Raw genomic sequence first — 21,258 nt, forward strand, 5'->3', positions numbered from 1 at the left:
GGGGATCCCTGGGTGGTGCAGCGGTTTAGCGCCTGCCTTTGGCCCAGGGCGCGATCCTGGAGACCCGGGATCGAATCCCACATCAGGCTCTCGGTGCATGGAGCCTGCTTCTCCCTCTGCCTCTGTCTCTGCCTCTCTCTCTCTCTGTGACTATCATAAATAAATAAAAATTAAAAAAAAAAAAAGATACTTAACCAGAAATGTTGCTACTTTATTAGAGGTCCACTCTGACCATGGCAAAATTTCTATCACTTCTTAACATGATTTGTACATAAAGACATACAGGAAAGATAAAAAAAAATGGGTGACCTTGGAAAATATATAATTTTATTTGCAAAAAATAGCTAGATATGTCATGAGGTAATAAGTTTATGACAGACATTTGGCCACCCTTTCTATTCAATGAAGAAGACATGTGAAATGAATAAATTTTTCTTAGAATTCATGTGTTTTCTTATGCTGACAGCTGTGTATTTAATGAATAGTTTCTAGTCTTGTTATTCGTTTTCTTATAGTAGTAATAATACAAATTAAATTTTAAGTCACAGAAATGAAAACTCATGTGTTGAGAATTTTGATTAATATTTCACTTGTTCCTTATTGACATTAAGAAGTTATTTTAATTTTTTGTAAGGCTTAATCCACAAGTAGAAAGTGCCACAGAAAACTAGCCTTTAAAAAAAAGATTTTATTTATTTGAGAGAGAGCATGCACACATTTGAGTGATGGCAGGAGTAGGGGTGAGGGTGTAGAGGGAGAGGGAGAAGCAGACTCCTTACCAAGCAGGAGCCCCATGCAGGACTTGATCCCAGTCCCAGGACTTGGGGATTGTGACCTGACCCAAAGGCAGACGCTTAACCAACTGAGCCACCCTGGTGCCCCAGAAAAAGTGATTTGATTATATATAATTTTAACAAAGCTTTGAAGTGTATTTTTGAGGTCTGGGTTATTTTGCAACTAACCCTCCAGTTACGTGTATTGGTTTTCACAGGCTCTAAGATATTCATTCACTTATGCCTGACCTTGCATGAATACTTATATTAATCCCCCCATGAACTCTGATCTCTTAACCTTTAATCTTGTTTATTTCTGACCTCTTATTTGTTTAGATTTCTTGCCAAAAGGAATGAGTAAACAAAAGGAATATGACTATGGCTCTTACCCTCTAGCAAAGATTTAAAGCTTCTGCTTAACCATAATCACTATCACGAACATGAAATGACAATTTAAGAATGTAAACATATGGGATCATTAATAAAGCTGACCCTTCCTCTTGGCAAGGGCAATAACATTCTCTTGTACAAACAGTTAGATTTGGCAACGTGATTAGAAAACAAGCCTAGTAAAACCATGCCTAGATAATTTTGCTGAAGTACAGAATGTCCACAGGGATTTGCTAATTGAATTGTTACAGGCATGGTTGAGCAAGTTAACTACTGTGGCTTCACGTGTTCAGGGATTCACTGTGTCTCATTATGTCAGCCAAGACCGATTGCCAGAAGAGCAGTGTGTGTCACTGTTTAAAACAGTTTGTCTCCCTGGAGGTGGGCTTAATGTTGGTGTAGTGATAATTGAAGTTTACAGGTAAGGCCAGTATGTTCTTGTCTTAATGGACAAATTTAATAAGAAAGCAGGAATACTGCTATTTATTTCTCTTATTGTCTAAATAATCTTCCAAAGTAACACAAGTAATTTATTATGAATAATATGTAATGTTTTGGGTCCATATTTTTAAAGCAAATTCTGAATAATTTTCTTGGTCAAATATAGGCAGTATTTAGTTACACCTGAACATATAGGAAGAATTAGAGACATTAGTTAGGCATTACTCGGATACTTGAATATAGATGAGCTCCTACACAGTCACAGCAAGTATTTCTGGTAAAGACAATAGAAATTATCCAAAACACAATTTTGCAGACAATAAAACTGTTTTCATGATACTAAGATGGGGTTCTTGTCTATAATGCTCATTCTTCTGATAATAGTCAAATTTTTCCCCAGCTTTATATTATATTGGAATTAAATTTCTACAAGTTTAACAGTGTTTGGGGATGAATGCATATTTGTGTATATGTGTGAATATAATAGTTGAGAGTTATTTGCAATTTAGTTAGAATTTTTTTGTTTCTTTGTATTTTAAAAGTCATTTTTCTTGCTATTCATCCAATAACGCTCTTAGCTTTTCCTCCAAAATGAGTTGTGAAGCAAGAGTGATTAAGTAACATTTCAAATACACTTTGCATGTTATATTTTATATGATTGATTAATGGAGGAGAAATCCTATTCATGTAGAAAGTTTATTTGTTTTTAAAATCAGATCATCCTTTCCCATTATATCACCAGGTATATGCCCATGGAGGTCAGCGGATGGGGAGAATTTGTAGAAGGAGGGAAAAGAAGGGTAACATTGTCCGTAGCAGATACTACTGGGGTCCTACTTGGATTGATTTGTTCCTCACTACTTCACTGCACACTGAAAACATGAACAATATAAGCTAACTCATATGTTGGAAAGATTAAACAAGATCCAATGTGTAGAGTATTTCTTTTTCTCTAAAATATATGCTACTTGTCTAACTATAAAAATCATTTTATTTTTCTTAGAGTTACTATGTAGCTAGTTAGAGTCACTGCTCTTTGTTATATTGAAAATAAGAATGATAGACACTCCATTTGGTCCCTTCCACATATTCATTCAAAAGAACTTGCATATATAATGAGTGATTTGTCACTTAATCTTTTAAATAGTAAGTTTTGGTTTACTGAGAAGCTTCTAGGACCTTTTGCAACTTCTGAGAATTCTAAAACAAAATTACTGAGCCATTCATATGGCTTTCTGCCAAAAATAATCTTTTAGTTAAAATCCTCAATTATTTTTTTTAAGATTTTATTTATTTATTTATGAAAGACACAGACAGAGAGACGCAGAGACATAGGCAGAGGGAGAAGCAGGCTCCTGGTGAAGAGCCTGATGAGAGACTCAGTCCCAGACCCTGGGATCAGGACCTAAGCAGAAGGCAGAGGCTCAACTGCTGAGCCATCCAGGCATCCCATCCTCAGCCTATTCTAACTATATTCCTTATACAACCCAGAAAACCCTGAATTTAACAATGAAATATGTCAAAATGCAGGGAGAGTATCAGAGATCAATGAAAAGAACGAATAATGAATTTCGAAGAATGACTTTGTATTTTCCTCCACATATTTTGGACTTGATCATAGCTGAGAAAATCCCAGTAAACAGTATTTCTGTGAAATTACCTTCAGGGATGATCACACTGCGTTTTAGAACTAGTTCTTCCATTCTCCATCCACAATCACTTTGCACATACAAGGAGCAGCACAGTGTTAGAAATCAGTGTTAGAAATCTTCCAACATGGATCAACACAGAAATCACAGGTACCTGACAAATGCTAAGAACTGACTTCATAAGAAATTTTTCAGATATTTCTTCAATTTCCAAGGGTTACAAATTTCTTATTTTACTCAGAGAACAAACTTACTATCTAAACCCTCCTTCAGAGTGCACAGGTTTACTGCACATTTTAAAGGAATATAAAAATGGAATTTGAGAGCTCGAAGTATATTGAGGTGCTCTGTGGTTTCTCTAGAGATAACCTCTACCCCTCTATTTTGTCCAAAGCTCCTAGGTAAAAAAAAAATAGGCACTCTAATATCTGAAGAGTGATCAGGACAAAGATATTTTCTGGTGCTTTGCTCTTAGTCTAATAGCTTCTACTAAGGTGAGAAATAGATTATGAAGGTGATGGGTCAAGACTTTTGAATTCCATTGATAAAATTATTTTTACCATTTGAATGAACAAACACAGTTCCAAATCACTTTAATTAACTCTGCGTCTTTCTCCCTGTTTTCTGGTTACTGTGTCTCTCCATCCATCTTTATATTTCTCAATTATTTTGTCAGTACTTAATTAAATTGCTTCCTATCTAAATCAGAAATTGAAAAATACACGTTTCACTGGAACAAAGTACAGAAGATATAAACTGATATTCATACAAAAATATTTTATATGAAGTCTAATGCTTTAACCAGCATTATTGATTTCTTGGTTTTAAAGTTTCATGTTTTATTATTACTAAAAATGATGCAGTAAATCTTTTCTAAAAGGATGAAATCATGACTTTTTCTAGAGCTTATTCTGTGATGATGTTTCTAAACAAATCATTTACTACAAAAAACAAAGTTTGTACTAATTTCTTTCAAATGTAAAGCTTTATAAAGACTCTGCTTATTTTAGTAAACAATATATGTTTTCTGAATGACATTTATAAAACTTAGAATGCAAAGAACTCTGATATTTGCTCATGAATATACATTGAGTCATTTTTGGCATAGCGTTGCCGTATAATCAAACCATAGCACAGAAAATGAACATTAGATCTGATTAGGCTAGATATGAGAAAACAAAATAATCATCATGGTTTACTGTTTTTGTTTTCACAAAGTTTCTTATTTTACTTTCTACCTTTACTTGAATAGATCTGTTATTGTCTGTATTGTTCAGTTATTATCTGATAAGGGAAACCATACTGTTTGAAAAATGATTTGTTGATACGAAAATAATATCATATGTATGCCTATTTTTGGGAAACATTTCTATTTTACTTTTTTTTGAAGATTTTCTTTATTTATTCATGATAGACACAGAAGAGAGAGGCAGAGACAGGCAGAGAGAGAAGCAGGCTCCATGCAGGGAGCCCAATGTGGGACTCGATGCAGGACTCAATGTGGGACTCGATCCCAGGACTCCAGGATCACGCCCTGAGTGGAAAGCAGATGCTCAACCGCTGAGCCACCCAGACAGCCCATATCTATTCTACTTTGAAGGAAGGATGGTTATATGTCTTTATTAGAATTACAACTAGATTTTTTTCACCATTGGCTTTATCTTTCCTGGGAATCTTCCACTCAATGACTAACACTGCCTTACATCCTAAGAACAATTTAAACACACACACACACACACACACACAGAGAGAGAAAAATAGCAAATGAAAGAAACAAACAAAAAATCCTCTTAACTGGTTAGTTTGCTGCCTTATTTTTATCTGGGTTAGCTGAAACTTTGTTGCTTCTGTTTGAGCTTCCTATACTTACAAACCTGGAGACCATAGCATACTTATTTTCCTCCCTTTCCTTCCTTCCTCCCTTCTTCTCTCCCTCCTTTCCTCCCTCCCCTCTTTCCTCTCTCTCTCCTTTACTCCATCTTTTTTCTCTTTTGCTTTATTGCTTTCTTGCCTTTTCTATTTATTTATTTATTTAGGCTATTAATCCAATGGTAGAAAAGTAAGTTGATCTCCAAGTAAGCTTCAAGATTCCCTCTGTCATGCTCCAGAGTTCCAGCATATCTCAGAGGGAAGCTCTTACATGCATATGGTGCCCCAGTTTTTTATGTGGGGTGCCCTGACCTTGCAGCTGCTATTCGAGGGATAACTTTTGATCAGTGGCCTGGGGGAGGGGGCTTGTATTCCTGGGTTCCACTGGCTCTGTAATAATCAGAGAGACAGGTCCCCGCAGAGCACTGCACAGACAAGACAGTAGAGTGAAACACACCTCTAGCCTTCCTGTGAAAGAATCCTACTTTTTTAACCAGGAAGTTCAGTCTTAAAGGCAGCCTTCATGTTTGGTATCTAGAAGCTGTGAAGGTACTCTCACCTCCTTCTCTTCTCAGAAAGGAGGTTATGCATTCATCTGGAGCCCTAGTTTTTCCCACTACAACCCAGGAGACATCTCCAGGTCACCTGGGTCTGTGGCCAGTGGGGTTTATGCTTGTGATTCCATAGGACTATATATATTTACTATCTCTAAAAGCTGCCACCTCCTCAGGCAGTTTCCAGTTTCCAATCAGCCTGATTTAAGTGTTAGACTCGCATTTGGGACACTAATTGGTCTTGGCATGTACCCTCAAGTACTGGGAGATACTAAAAATGACATAAGCTGCTTGGACAATTTCAAAGGTTTGAGAGACAACCAAGCATGAGGTCAGGGTTGAAGGATAAGTTTTATTTCCTATACAAGGCAAATGATCTATACTCTGAAAAAATATAAGACACTTATGAAATAAATTGAAGAGGACATTAAGAAATGGAAAAGCATTCCATGCTCATGAATTGGAATAGCAAACACTGTTAAAATGTCTATACTACCTAAAGCAACCTACGTATTTAATGCAATCCCTCTCAAAATACAACCAGTATTTTTCACATAACTGGAACAATCATAAAGTTTGTATGGACCCACAAAAACCCTGAATAGCCAAAGCAATCCTGAAAAAGAAAATCCAAACTGGTGGCATCACAATTCCAGACTTCAAGCTCCATTATAAAGCTGTAATCATCAAGAGAGTATGGTACTGGCACAAAAATAGATTAATGGAACATAATAAAGAACCCAGAAATGGACCTAAAACTCTAATGGTCAATTAATCTTTGACAAAGCTGGAAAGAAAATCCAATGGAAAGAAACAGTCTCATCAACAATGGTGTTGGGAAAACTGAACATTAAGATGCAGAAGAATGAACCTGGACCACTTTCACACACCATAGACAAAAATAATTCCAAAATGAATGAAAGACCTAAGAGTGAAACAGGAAACTATCGAAATCCTAGAGGAAAACACAGGCGGCAACCTCTTTGACCTTGACTGTAGCAACTTCTTACCTGACACCTCACCACAGGCAAGGGGAGGGGGGAAGCAAAAATGAACTACTAGGACTTCATTAAGATAAAAGTTTCTGCCTAGCAAGGGAAACAATCAACAGAACTAAAAGCCTACAGAATGAGAGACGATATTTACAAGTGACATGTCTAATAAAGGGTTGGTATCCAAAATCTATAAAGAACTTATCGAAATGCCTAGGTGGCTCAGTTGCTAAAGCATCTGATCCTGATTTCAGCTCAGGTCATAAGCTCAGGGTTTCAAGATTGAGCACCAAGCTGGGCTCTATGCTGGGTCTCAAGCCTCCTTAAAATTCCTTGTCTCCCTCTCCCTCCACCCTTCCTCACTGCTTGCATGTGTTCTCTCTCTCTCTCTCTTTTCAAAGATTTTATTTATTTATTCATGAGAGACACAGAGAGAGAGAGAGAGAGGCGGAGACACAGGCAGAGGGAGAAGCAGGCTCCATGCAGGGATCCCAACATGCGACTCGATACTGGGTCCCCAGGATCACACCCCAGGCTGAAGGCAGCGCTAAACTGCTAAGCCACCCAGGCTGCCCAATGTTTTCACTCTCTTGATCTCTCTAAAAAAACAAACAAATAAATAAAATGAACATAGCAAGTTCAACACCCAAAGAGCAAATAATCCAGTTAAGAAATGCTCAGAAGACATGAATAGACACTTTTCTAAAGAAGACGTCCAGAAACACCTGAGTGGCGCAGCGGTTGAGCGCCTGCCTTTGGCTCAGGATGTGATCCTGGGATCTGGGACGGAGTCCTATATTGGGCTCCTTGCGGGAAGCCTGCTTCTCCCTCTGCCTGTGTCTTTGTCTCTTTCTCTCTCTCTCTGTCTCTCATGAATAAATAAATAAAATATTTTAAAAAAAGAGAAGACATCCAGATGGCTAACAGACACATGAAAAGATGCTCAACATCACTCATCATCAGAGTTAGATTTTTAAAAAGCTGAATTACAAAAAGATTAACCAAATAGTTCCCATAATACTATGATAAGGTATCTATAAGTTGAGACAATGCCAAGTCTTATCGATTTTTGCCATTAATAAGTATCCATTGAACAGTTATCCTGTAATTGTCACAACTTTGGATACTGACAACAAGACAAATGATAATACAGTTCATTTCACAAATAGGCATTATGTGGCTAGCTATAAGGAGCAGATTTTGTAGGCAAACCATAACACATTTGGCTACAACTCTGTGTGTACTAATTAAATTAGAATTGGAAAATAGCTTAGATTTTTTTTTAAATATAGAAATTTACTATTTTAGAGTTAATCTAGTAACTCTTTCTCTATCCCCAAATGGAGAAAACCATACTCTAAAAAAGAATACACTTCCATCACGAAAATTAAGCCTAACCAAGGATATATATATATATATATATATACACACATATATATATATACCTTTAAATTTATTTTTAAATGTACAGATTGTACACCATTAGAGGAATTTCTATATTTTTTCAAGTTTTATTTATTTATTTGAGAGAGAGAGCATGAGTGGGGGTAGCAGCAGAGAGAGAGAGAAATCCTCAAGAAGATTTCCCACTGCACACAGACCCTGTTGTGGGGCTCAATTCCAGGACCCTGAGATCATGACCTGAGCCAAAATCAAGAGTTATCTGCTTATCCTACTGAGCCACCCAGGTGCCCCAGGAATTTACATTTCTAAAGGGCATTTATTTTTAATTAGTAATTTAATTATAGCATTGAGTTGAAGGTTTATGACAAGGCATCATAAGAATGGCAATTCTAATGCTGATTTTTTTTCTTTCAAAACAAATTTTTATTAGATAAAATTACCCCTTTTAAGGGGTAATTCATTGGCATAAAGCTAATGAAATTCTCCTACTCTAAGAAAGGTATGCAGACATATTCAAAAATGGCTGTGGACCCAGAGGGAGATTGTAGATTTGAGCCGATTGTGAGGCGATTCAAACCAGATACATAAAGGCCTTGTGTAATAGTAGCAGAGGCACAGGCTCTCAGCAACCATGTGGGACAGGTCCCATCTGAAGCAGGTGCAGAATAGAACCAAGATAAGAAGCATTTCGTGAAAAAGAAAGAACATCATACTTAATGATGAAAGACTGAAATCATTGCTCATAAATTTAAGAGCAATACAATGCTGTCCCTTCTTGCCACTTCTATTCATCATTTTACTGAAGATTTTTTCAGGGCACTTAAGTAAGAAACAAATCTGAAAAAGAAAAACAAAGAAGCCACATTTCCCATTTCAGTACCTACTATAACGCTACAGTGATCAAGACAAGATTCTTTCTGAATAATGACTATATATAAGACAAAAAATAGAATTTAGAATCCAGAAATAAATCATTATACTGATTTCCACAAGGTGTCAAGGAAATTCAATGGGGAAAAATAAATGATTATTAAATAAATAATAAATGATGCTAGGAAGACTGCATATTCACATCCAAAGAAATTAAGCTGGACCATTTGTCTACCCCATATACAAAAATTAACTAAGCAAGGATCAAAGACCTAAACATAAGGGCTAAAACTTTGATAAAAACACAGATATGGTACACCTGGGTGGCTTAGTGGTTGAGCATCTGCTGTGGACTCAGGATGTAATCCCAGGATCCTGGGATGAATTCCCATTTCAGGCTCCTCCTTGGGAGACTGCTTTTCCCACTGCCTACATCTTTGCCTCTCTCTTTGTATCTCTCATGAATAAGTAAATAAAATCTTAAAAAATAGATAGGCATATTTACAAAAAAAAAAACTTAAATAGCAACTGAAAAAAAATATAGAAGAAAAACACCCTCAACTATCAGGCACATATTTTTTCTTACTTTTCCTTTCAAATGTTCTAGGAAAAGACTGAGCTATATAAAATCTTTCAAAATATAGCAAAGGTAATATTAATGCAATTGATCTCATAGGATAAATATTCCATCACCATTTTTTATGCAAATGCCATTCTTAATGTAGTGTGTTATACCTAATTAAAAAACCTATGGGTCAGTCTAGTTCTCAAATGTATATGAGTAAAACAAATTAAACTCACATTATCTTTATTCTCATCCTCATCATTATATGTAGGAATTCCAGTTCCCAGCAAGACACTCCCACTCCAAAATTTTGCAAAACTTGTAAAGTGTGTCTTACAGGCTCACTGTGGTGTCTGCTCTCGGGGATGGCATTTACTTTGCCACTTCTCTCAGGCTGACGAATTACAGCCATGTTCTGAGGCTGCTCCAGTGCCAAGCAATGCATACTCCTGGAAATAACTGGTGGTATCAGTGTTTTGACAAAAAGCAGGACAACTGTTGCCATGACTCAGAGGTGGAGCTATAATGGCTTATTTGTTATTGCTACAATGTGATCTGCTGACCCAGCCCATCACAGGGCTAAATCAATGTAATAGTCTGTGGCAAAGGGAAGGAAAATTGGGGTTTCCCCTTTGGTTAACATGGATAGAAATATTAAAAAAAAACCACAAAACCTAGTGATGCTTTCATATCATTTTGTAATGTAAAATAATAATTAATTTGGTTTCTTGAATGTATAATCCTTCTTCCCCGGAAACCCAGATACAGGGTGAGAACATGGTGTTCTCCTACCTAGTGGCTACACGGGATTTTTTGTTTATTGTTTCTGTAAAAGCTCATCCTACCCGATCCCCTTAAGTTTTATTCTCCCCACATCTTCTAAAGCTCTGTATGCAAACAGATTTCAGCAAAGCCATCTTAGAATCCATCTGTTTCTGAAGACAAAAGTTAAAGCCACATTTCCTTCTATGGGCCTAATTAAAAATTAATTTGAATGGTGAAGAAGAGCATCGCTTGATCAAATAAATATAATTCTAGAATATGCAATTTTTCATATCATACAGTCTTACAAAGAAAAAACTGTATTCTATATTTCATTATTTGACATACAGCAAATTTTATTATTTATTTTCTATCATCCCCAACTAAAATCAAAGATCCATGATGAAAGAACTTTTCACTTTTCTTTTGCTTGTCACGTAATAAACTGACAGGCAAACATTAAATATGCATTTGAACAAATGAATGCTAACATACACTCTAAAAATGAGTAGGCTAGTTAAGCGTTAGGATTACTTGTAGATAAGTAAGGACTTGCTACTAGAATGGAGAAGGAGGGGATAGCGAATACATAGTAGTTAAAATTATGCTTAAATATGAGTGACACAAAGCGTGAAATGACATTGGGAAAATAGCATTTTTTACATGATATATTTATAAAAATTAGAAAGTGGTGGCATGTTGCTGAAAAAATACAAAAACTATAGATTTCTTCTACATTCTTGCTTGGTGCTTTGTTTCTGTTCCCAAGGCCAAATCATTATTCAAGATGTCTCCTCCACGTTCAGCAATCACAAGCTATTCCAGACAGCACAATGGAGGTAGCTGAAGAAAGGATTAGCCCTTTGTTGAAGGAGATAGTAATATCAGAAGAAATATTGTAGGAAAGATGATGATTAGCTTCACTTAGTGCATATTGAGTTCAGGGCACTGACATTACATAAGTGAAACTCTCATGAGTGAAGTAGTAAATGGATATTAACGAGCCAGTTTTATTTTGAAAAAATATTTTAGGGTTGGCCATATTTAACACTAAGAAAAGATAAAATGACCAAAGAGATTCCACTAGTTTTAAAGCTTTTAGTTGAAGAAGCCAGCGTTTTATTCAACTTTATGTTACTTATGGTACACAGTGCTTTGTATTTGGTATATCCTAAAATACAAACACACACACACACACACACACACACACACACACACATATAATGAATGGATATAGATTATTGTTCTAAGCAAAGAAATATCGATTAGTACCAAGTAACAGAGTGCATTTCACACTCATTACATGTTAAATAAACTATAGAGCATATAAAGTAGCCCAAGGCCTGGATCACTTCCCAATAATCCAAAAAATTTAGGGGTGGGATATAGCCTAGTTAAAAAAAATCTATTCCCACTAATTAATAAAATAAAATAAAATAAAATAAAATAAAATAAAATAAAGCCTTTGGTGAATACTTAAAAATAGCGGAATCTGTTTTGACATTGAGAACCTTTGAGAGACACATTGTTTGACATGACACCAAAATTTACCTGATAGGAAAATGGCTGAATCATCATACTTACCAAATATGATTTCATTATTGTTTTAATGTGATTGGACTACAGAGTTTGCATTAAAATTGAAAAAAAAATATTCTTTACAAAATATATTAAAATGTTGAACCTTTGCAGAGATTAGTTTTCTTACAATCTTACAATTGGTTTTCTTACAAGAGAGGTAAAACTTGCTATTTTCACATGACTTTCCAAAATTTAACTTTAAAATGACCACCCAATAACATGCATCACAGCATAAATTAATTAAATTAATATTTAGCTTTAAAATTAAAATGTAAGAAATTAACTATTTGAAATTATTTTTGTAGTAAACTTATCAAGGACTATTTTTTCTTTTATATCTCTTACTTTCACTGAAGTATAATATATATTCCCCTCTTTGTTAATATGATTGAGGGACTCATTATATTTTATGCATAATTTGGGTTTGGGTTTGTTTATAATTATGCTTTGAGATAGAAGAAAAATGCAATCTTTCAAATGCTAAAATATGGAACTTGAATTTATTCTTATAAATAAATAACTTAGCTTTCTAAAATTACATTATTTGGGAGACAGGAATCATCTCTATGGTTTAACATAAGTTGTCACAAACTGTTATGACACATTTTATGAGGTTCTTTTGCATTTTTTTCTCTTACTCACTTGAGGATTGGATACATCTGGCAGCTCATTTATGTCAATGACGTTTATTAATCACTTCCCATTATTTCAGTTATGATGTATGAAGGCTTTCACACTTGTGAGATTTCAAAAGTATCTAAAACTGATGATTCCCATTTCCTCATTTAAAACCTATTATGAAGTGCTCTCCTGAGAAAACAGCCACCTGTGTCCAGTTAGAGCTATGGTCATTTAGAATTCCTGGTTGTAGAGCTGAAATTTGTTTACTTCCCATCCCTACTTTTCCATGATGATGCCCTTCAACCAAATTGGACTCATTTGTTATTAATATAGCTTTTAAAGTAATTAATCACTTATCACATTAAAAATCAACTCTCTTTACATGCTATTTCTGTTAATTTTTGAATTGGCTGAAGTCAAGGAACCAAATAATATATGATATTCTACAAACAGAATATAGATATTCAAGCTTTCATAAATCAATATATCTTCAGATTTGTGTATTTATTACAGAACTAGCTTGCATAACATAAAGGTATAGCAAGAGGGAAGAGGTTAGGTCAAATAAATATCAGATCACAGAAAAACACTTTTTCAGATAGGTTATATAATTCATTTAACAAAATAAAGAAGTAAAATATAAATGGATAAAAAGATCACTTGAACATCATATATTCTCCATCTGCCCTCCAGCAATTGATAAATACATTTGAAATACTTTTCTTTCTCTCCATATTCAAGTGTATATATAATTAGAAAAGATTGATGATGGATAAAGAGAAGATAATGTTACAAAATGAGATGTATCTATGTAATTAATCTTCAAAATTTTCAACACATAATAATCAAATCCCTAGTTAATGAGAACTAGCAGCAGCACATTATAAGTTTCATGTGCATGAAGTAGGTATTTAGTGATTTTGTAGACATTATGATTTTAAATATTTATAATAATGTGAGGATAATTATTTGAAAAGTAAAGTAGAAATTAAAACATTTTTAAAAGGTCTGCACAAAAAGAAGTGCAGAGAGTGACTTAGAAGTCACTTAGAAGTGACTAAGAAGTTTTACATAAGTCCATATCACATCAAAATTAAGAATGATCAAAGCACCAATATTTCAGGATACTTATTATTAACTATTACATTTCATGTTTATCAAGCTGTGTTTGGTCAAGTAGTATAAATTTCATCTTTCACCTACACTGACATGAATTATTTACATTTATTATCTTAAGCTTATACCTTACTACTCAGATTATTCCCAGTAAAGAGTATAAACAAAAATGAGTATGCTTAAGCCTTAGAAAGATCAGAAAATCCTTATACCTAAAACAGAACTTAGAGTTCAAGATAATTTTTTTTTCAGCTCAAGATAATTTAATGTGCTTAGCCATTTGAGCTAGAAATAGTTTACAAATGAGATGGGAGTGGTTCATATATATGTTGACAGGAATCATGATATATCTTCAGAAAGGCATCAGTAGTTATAATGAAAAGATACAAAATAGGCTGGGACCTATTCATTTGTAACCTTAGCATGAAGTAAAGGCATTTTTGATGACAGGTGAAAACAAAAATTGAAAAGTCAAATCTTCAGCAGTAATTTTGCCATTTGTTGAAAAGTACATAAATTTTGATTTTTGAAGTGAGATTAACAAACCATTTCCCTTCCACCACTTCATTAAACAATCTCTTAAAACATCTAATCTGCGTTGTCCTGATCCTAAGCATTCTAAGTAATTTTACAGTGAATAATTTTACTTTTAAATCTATAGATTTACAACATTGGAGCTGCCTAAAGTAATTCCAGATATCAGTGATATTTCTGGGGATATTGAGTTGTAATTAGCAAATTTGAATTATGATTAATGTTGTCCCTAGAAATCTTTCCTTAAAGCTTTATACGTTTAGTAAAATAATGGTCTCATACTAGGACCCATAAATCTGATAGTCTCACTTTGTTCATATGAAACTTGTAAGTTGCTGTCAGGCAAAAATTATTTTTAAATGCCAGAGTTGAGGGAGAATTGCAACATTCAAATAATGCAAGAGTTATGAGATTTAAGAACCAGACTTCAAATAAAATGTGGCTTGAGAATTAAAAAATACAAACGACTCTAACTACACTAACTACATCATATTTGAAAAGAAAATGTTTACTGATTCTGAAAAAAGGTTCAAAAATGAATATGTGTTTACCGTGAGATCAAGTTGGGAGGACGTTCCTGGACAATGACATTCCTTTGAAGGCCTGTATCAAATCTCTTTTTTGTTGCTAGTTAGTGGTATGACATTAATCTTGGGCAAGATATGAAGTTCAGTGAACTTCGGTTTACTCAACTGTAAAACTGAAATAATCATAGTATCTCCCATATGGGTACTAACCATTATATACTATATTTAATCTGGAATACATAGTAAACACTCAATAAGTAACAGCAGTTTACTAAAATGTACAAAATTCTGTTACATGGATCTTCCAATTCCACATTATTTCTTTTTGTAATGCAACTTTAAGATACATTCAGTGAGTGATAATGGAAACCCCTGAACCTCCTTCATAGCTTTCTTCAGTTTTGTTTTAATGTGTTTTGACTATTCTGATTCTTTGATCTGTCATGGAATTTAGAATTATTAAGTTCCAAAAAATTCAATTGGCATTTTGATTGATATTGTATTAATTTGATGAGATTTGCTTTCCTTGTAACATACCTTATTGAGGACATAGTGATTTTCTCTTTACCCAAATCAAGTAATACACATACATATTTAAATTGATATTTTCAATAATATTTAATATACATTCTAAGTAATATTTTTAGTTTTTTTGTCTTGGGAAATGGAAGAACTAAGTCATACTTTTGAATTTAAATTTAAACATATATGTTTGTTTAAAATCCCAAGTATTAAAATTCCAAGTATAAAAGAGTGTAAAAAACAGAAAAGTAATTTTAATTCATTATTCTATTACTTCTTTTTCTATATTCTTTAGTCTTTCTCAATATTTCCATAAAGTCATTCATTTTTCAGGCTTTTTGTGTAACCTTTCAAAATATATTTTCTCAATTCTTCCCTTTAAGCTAATTGTTTTGTTAATATAGTTATCAAATGAATCATCTTGAATATTAGAAAACTTTATTTCATTAGAGATATCTTATATATTAGACAAGACCTCATTTTTCCTTAATTTGAGCTGTTATTCCTCTTACTACCTGTTTGTTATCTATATTATCACCATAAATGGGTGCATTTCTTAGGAAACAGAACATGATAAAAGAATACCACAGCTGCATCATCTACACTATTGAGTATAGAGAGCAAATTGTTTCTCTACCAACTGTACACTCGACGTTGTTAAAAAGACCAAATTTATTTGACCCTACAGCTGAGACTGTGATATAAAAATACTTCCAGTTTTCAAGTATTTTGGTGGGGATACAAATTGTCTCAATACATTAACATTCTATGGGGCACCTGGGTGGCTCAGGTCATATCTTATGGGTCTTGGGGGAGTTTGCTTGAAGATTCTCTCCTTTTGCCTCCCCATTCTCCATGCTGGTGTGCATACTCTAAAATAAATATATAAACATCTTTAAAAAATACATTAACATTGTAAATGTATATTATAAAATATTTCCAAAGACTGTAATGTAAAATTAATATTTATAAATTGCTCTTTAGCCACAGAGGTATGCAGTTATCTCTTACATTGCTCTATTGTAAACCCAGATATAAACAAGCAGTAGCAGTATTCCCTAATCAGAGTGATAAGAAGCATATATTTTACTTATGTGTTTTTTCTTTTATAAGTAACAATCCTATAATTGTTTTGTGTACTTTTTTCAGTTTTATTCTGGGAATGCATCTCTTCTAATAGATACTTTTCCTACCCTATGAATGTTTATAGGAACAATATTAATGATTGCAAGTTCATTAAATGGTTGAAAATCATACTGCATTTGTATGATGTACATGAATTTCAAAAATATATAAATGTTTTAAAAGTATAATCATAGTTATTTCCTTATTTGTGTTAGTTTTGCCTATCTTTTTTAGCTGTGTGTATGTGTTACACATTCTTTTATCTCCTTTGCTCTAATTCTATTGAGTCTCAAGAATATTTTCAAAGACTATACAGAAAATTCAAACTGAACAGAAAATTGATTCAAAGTTATATGTTCCTCTCCTTTAACCCGTATTAATAGCATGTTCTGTGATTTTTGTTTTATTTTTTGAGGCAAATTCTCATCGTCTTTTTTTCTAGTATCTTTAATTGGCACTGTCTGTCAAAGCAGCCTACTGGGTAAAGTGCTCAAACCTGAAGAGGCTTCTTTAAAGCATTTTGCAAGAAGTTCAGTTATTATAAGCAATCTACAAAATTCAACAGGACTGTATGAGAGAATGTAATATACTTAGCTTGCTGACAAGTAGGATGTGTATGAAGGGAACACCTATATTTATTTTACTGGTTTTTCCTCTCTCGTTTTTCCTGCCTAATAATCAGTTACTTGTTTCTTTTATAATTTTCATCTGGAACACACATGACACTTAGGAAACAAGAGTGAAAACAAATCACAGATAAGAATGTGGCCAAATAATAGAAATTGTGCTCATTTTGCATTTCATTTGTGTATGTTGTCTTTAATCATGTTTATTTACTACTGACTTCTTAAATTAACTAGAGGATGTTCTTCAGTGCAACCTGTGGCTGTGAATATAAGCAGTAACTCATGCAGGGGCACCTGGGTGGCCAGTTGGTTAAGCAGCTGCCTTCTGATCAGGTATGATACAGGGGTCCTGGGATCTAGCTCCACATCAGGCTTCTTGCTCAGCAGGGAGCTGTGATCTCTTTCCTTTGTGATCTCTCCCTTTCCTTTGTGATCTCTCTCACTCTTATTCTCAAATAAATAAATAAAATATTTAAAAAAAAATAGTAACCAATGTAAATAAGCTGTCTTTTCTAATCATTTTGACATGCTCAACTAACAATGTTATGATAGAAAATGGATCTAATGCAATAAACACAAGGGAAAGAACGAAAGAAAAGAGGGGAAAAGAGAGGAAGGAAGGAAGAAGAAAGAACAGAAATAAACTTCAAAAGTAATCAGACATGTTAATAAAGTGCTTCCTGGCAATTTTACTATCAGTCACCAAAATATCTTGGGAGTGATGAAAACTTGTGGCTTCACTATGAAAATGAAGAGCTCAAAATTGCTCTTCATTCTGCTCTTTCTTATATGCCCGATTTAAAAGAAAATGAGAATAAAACCTAATATCATTTGTATTGCTAGTATTGGAAGAAAATTAAAAATATTTGTGCATTATAATGTCCCTTTTGCAACATTATTTAAATGCCAAATAAAAGTAAACTAGAAGGATGTATAATATAAAAATGTAAACATAATGAAAATCCATGTATTTATCAATTTTTGTTTCTACATGTCATGGTAAATATAGTTTTATTATTTTTTAAAGTTAGATTATTTGTTTATTTATTTATTTATTTATTTATTTATTTATTTATTTATTTATTTATTTATAAGACATTGAGAGAGAGAGAGGCAGGGACACAAGAGGAGAGAGAAGCAGACTCCATGAGGGGACCCCGACGTGGGACTTGATTCTGGGACTCCAGGATCGCACCCTGGGCCAAAGGCAGGTGCTAAATCGCTGAGCCACCCAGGGATCCCCGGTAATTATAGTTTTAAATGTTAGTTGGAATTGCCATGGTATCATTACTGTTATCAAAACATCAATCATTATATTCATAACATCATAATTGTCAGATATTTCATTGATAATTTGAGGAGAGTCATTTTTATTAATATGGATACTAAAATATATATACATTTCTTCATAATGTATATATATATACATACATATATATATATATACATTTCTTCATAATATTCAATATCTCTTCATTTCCTGCATGTTGCAATGGATAATATTTTAAGATGTTTGGATAACCCATATAATAATTGTTTCAAACTTCTGAAAAGTTTACTAGATTTTACATGATTTAACAATTTATATGGGGAAAGAGGTTGTTTTCTCTTATTTAAATATCACTTCTTATAATATTCACAATACTACACGTAGAATATTTAAAGCTCTGTATGAAAACCTGATTCAGGAGGGATAGAAAGTTGTGGACCTTCCTACCTTCTTCCCTTGGTTTTTAGCTTTTGCTCAATTTTTGATGCTCTAATACAAATAACTCTGCTCATCATTAGAGAGTATGAGTCCCAGCAGAGGTGCTATTACATGTTCTCCCAGTTGTTCTCTCACGTTTTAAATCCTCCTTACTATAATATTGGGGATAGAAAAACTGGTTTTGCTGTATGTTAATTTTTTTTATTCCCTAAAGTCTGTGAACTTAATGAAAATATGAGGATAAAGGTGAATGACAGCATCTACAAAAGCTTCAGGAAATATATTTCAATGCATTTGAAATCATAGTCAATATAATAAATACTTCAAATATTTCATATAAAATCATGCAGTAACTGACTGCTTTCACACTACCTCTCAAGTACTTAGTTTGGTGGTCAATGTATGATTATATTCTACACTTTATGGGAAAAGATCCTTTTGCAATCTTGAGAGTTTTAAAAATTATTCCTTTGTGTTTCTCTTTGAGAGCAGACTTGTGGTCACTGAAGGCAGAGGGTGGAAGAGGGGAAATTGGAGAAGGTGGTCAAAAGGAACAACTTCCAGTTGTAAGAAAAAGAAGTCATAGGGATGTGTAAGGTACAACATGATGACCAGAGCTACCAACACTGTCTAACATATAGGAAAGAAGGTAAGAGAGTAAATCCTAATACTCTAATCACAAATTGAAAATCATTTTATTTTTTTTGTCACATCTATATGAGAAAATGGATTTTAGCCAAACCCATTGTGGCAATCATTTTACAATACATGTACATTAAGCCATCAAGGTATATGCAGTGATATATGTCAGTTATTTCTCACTAAGATTAGGAAAATATTTTTTTAATGTTTTAATTTTGGGGGCAAAGTAACAATGGATATCTGTTAAGAAATCTTATAAGGAATCTGGAGATCACTGATAATCAGTGCAAGTTCACCTGCAATCTACATGTAAAGGTAAAATTCCAGGACTGTTAAATGAACAAACAAAAATATTCAATTATAGATAAAAAATGTAGAGAATTCTTTTTGGAAGTTTGGATGAAAAGAGAAGGGGAGGAGTTTGGTAGCTAAAAGCAGATGAGAGTTTGAAGGAGATCTCTTTTATCTCTTCTGGAACTTGTTACCAGTATGACCTTCCTTTTACTACCTAATTTTTTCTCTGATTAGAGGCCTTTGAGGGAAAATAAACACTTCTACAGTTCCTCTCTGAACTCTATTATGTGCTATCCTGCAAAATACTTGTTTCATCCGCTCGCAAACTGTATTGTCAGTAGAACATATCAAAATGCTATTCAAGGTTTCCTATGGCATTGCACTGGTTTCTTATTGCTGCTGTAAAAAATACATGTGTGTGTGTGGTTTGAAGCTACTAAGTCTGATATATATATAAATCACATAGCACTGCCTGATAGAACTTTCTGCTGTGATAGAAATGACCCTTGACAACCATGTATTTAAAGTGTGACTAGGGGGCACCTGGTGTCTCAGTCAACTAAGCATCTACCTTTGGCTCGGGTCATGATTCTGAGGTCCTGCTTGTCTCCCCCTCTCTGCCCCTTCCCCTTCTCATGTGCTCTCTCTATTTCAAATAAATAAAATCTATCTATATATATATATATGTATGCATGTAAATATATTTTTATATATGTGTGTGTGTATATACATATATGTATATATAAGTAGCTTCAAAGTACATAAGGTTATTATCTATAGTAGTTCCTGGACATCAGAAGTTCAACGTGGGTCTCACATATTAGACTCACATAGTGAATCCTAAAGTCAAGATATTAGTAGGTTCAAGCTGCCACCAGAGTCTCAGGGTTGGATCTGTTTCCAGCTTTTAGAGGCTGCCCACAGACTTTGGCTGGGGGCCCCCTTTCTACCAGCAATCACATCCCTCTGACCTCTGCTTCTGTCTTCACATCTTTTCTTTCTTTCGTTCTTTTTTGTTTTGTTTTGTTAAAGATTTTATTTATTTATTCATGAGAGGGAGAGAGAGAGAGAGAGAGAGGCAGAGACATAGGCAGAGGGAGAAGCAGGCTCCCAGCAGGAAGACCAATGTGGGACTCCAGGATCACGCCCTGAACCAAAAGCCGATGCTCAACCGCTGAGCCATCCAGGCGTCCTTTTCTGAATTTCCTGTTTCTCTCCTTTTCTGAATTTCCTGTTTCTCTCTTTTCCATATAAAGATCTTTAATGATTACATTGGGCTCAGTGGGATAGTCTAGACTATTCTCCTCATCTCAAGATCCTTAATCATTTTTGCAAATTATATTTGACAGACATAAGGTCATAAACATCTTGGGGCATGAGGAGGGGGGCACAAGTCTCTCTACCACATGATCTACCACATGATGCTTAACTTCAGTCACTTAATGCGTGACCTCAATGGTTTTCAGTTGTTCTACTCAACAGACCCACCTGACTTTACTTACTCTCTCCTCAGGTTAAAAATTTGAATTTCATGAACTCCGTAGACTTCCTACTAAATTCCCACTTTTCAGCTGAGGAGATGAGTTGTGTAGAATTACCTCTCAATTCAGCCATTTTTCAGGGATAAGTGAAAAAAGTGATGTTACTGATTATTAATGAAGACTTTTTGTTTTCTAACCTCAAGAAGCTAGCA

At 34.1% G+C, this 21,258-nt stretch overlaps 1 long non-coding RNA gene across 1 annotated transcript; it reads left to right on the top strand.

The window, feature by feature from the left end:
- Positions 1-1,503: 1,503 nt before the first annotated feature.
- On the top strand, positions 1,504-18,146 carry LOC140595721 (uncharacterized). Its single transcript, XR_011997553.1, has 3 exons — positions 1,504-1,584; positions 17,156-17,254; positions 18,017-18,146. It is a non-coding gene; the product is annotated as an uncharacterized lncRNA (long non-coding RNA).
- The last annotated feature ends 3,112 nt before the right edge of the window (positions 18,147-21,258 follow it).

The sequence above is a fragment of the Vulpes vulpes genome, chromosome 15 (assembly GCF_048418805.1).
Source record: "Vulpes vulpes isolate BD-2025 chromosome 15, VulVul3, whole genome shotgun sequence".
In the NCBI taxonomy this organism is placed as follows: Eukaryota; Metazoa; Chordata; class Mammalia; order Carnivora; family Canidae; genus Vulpes; species Vulpes vulpes.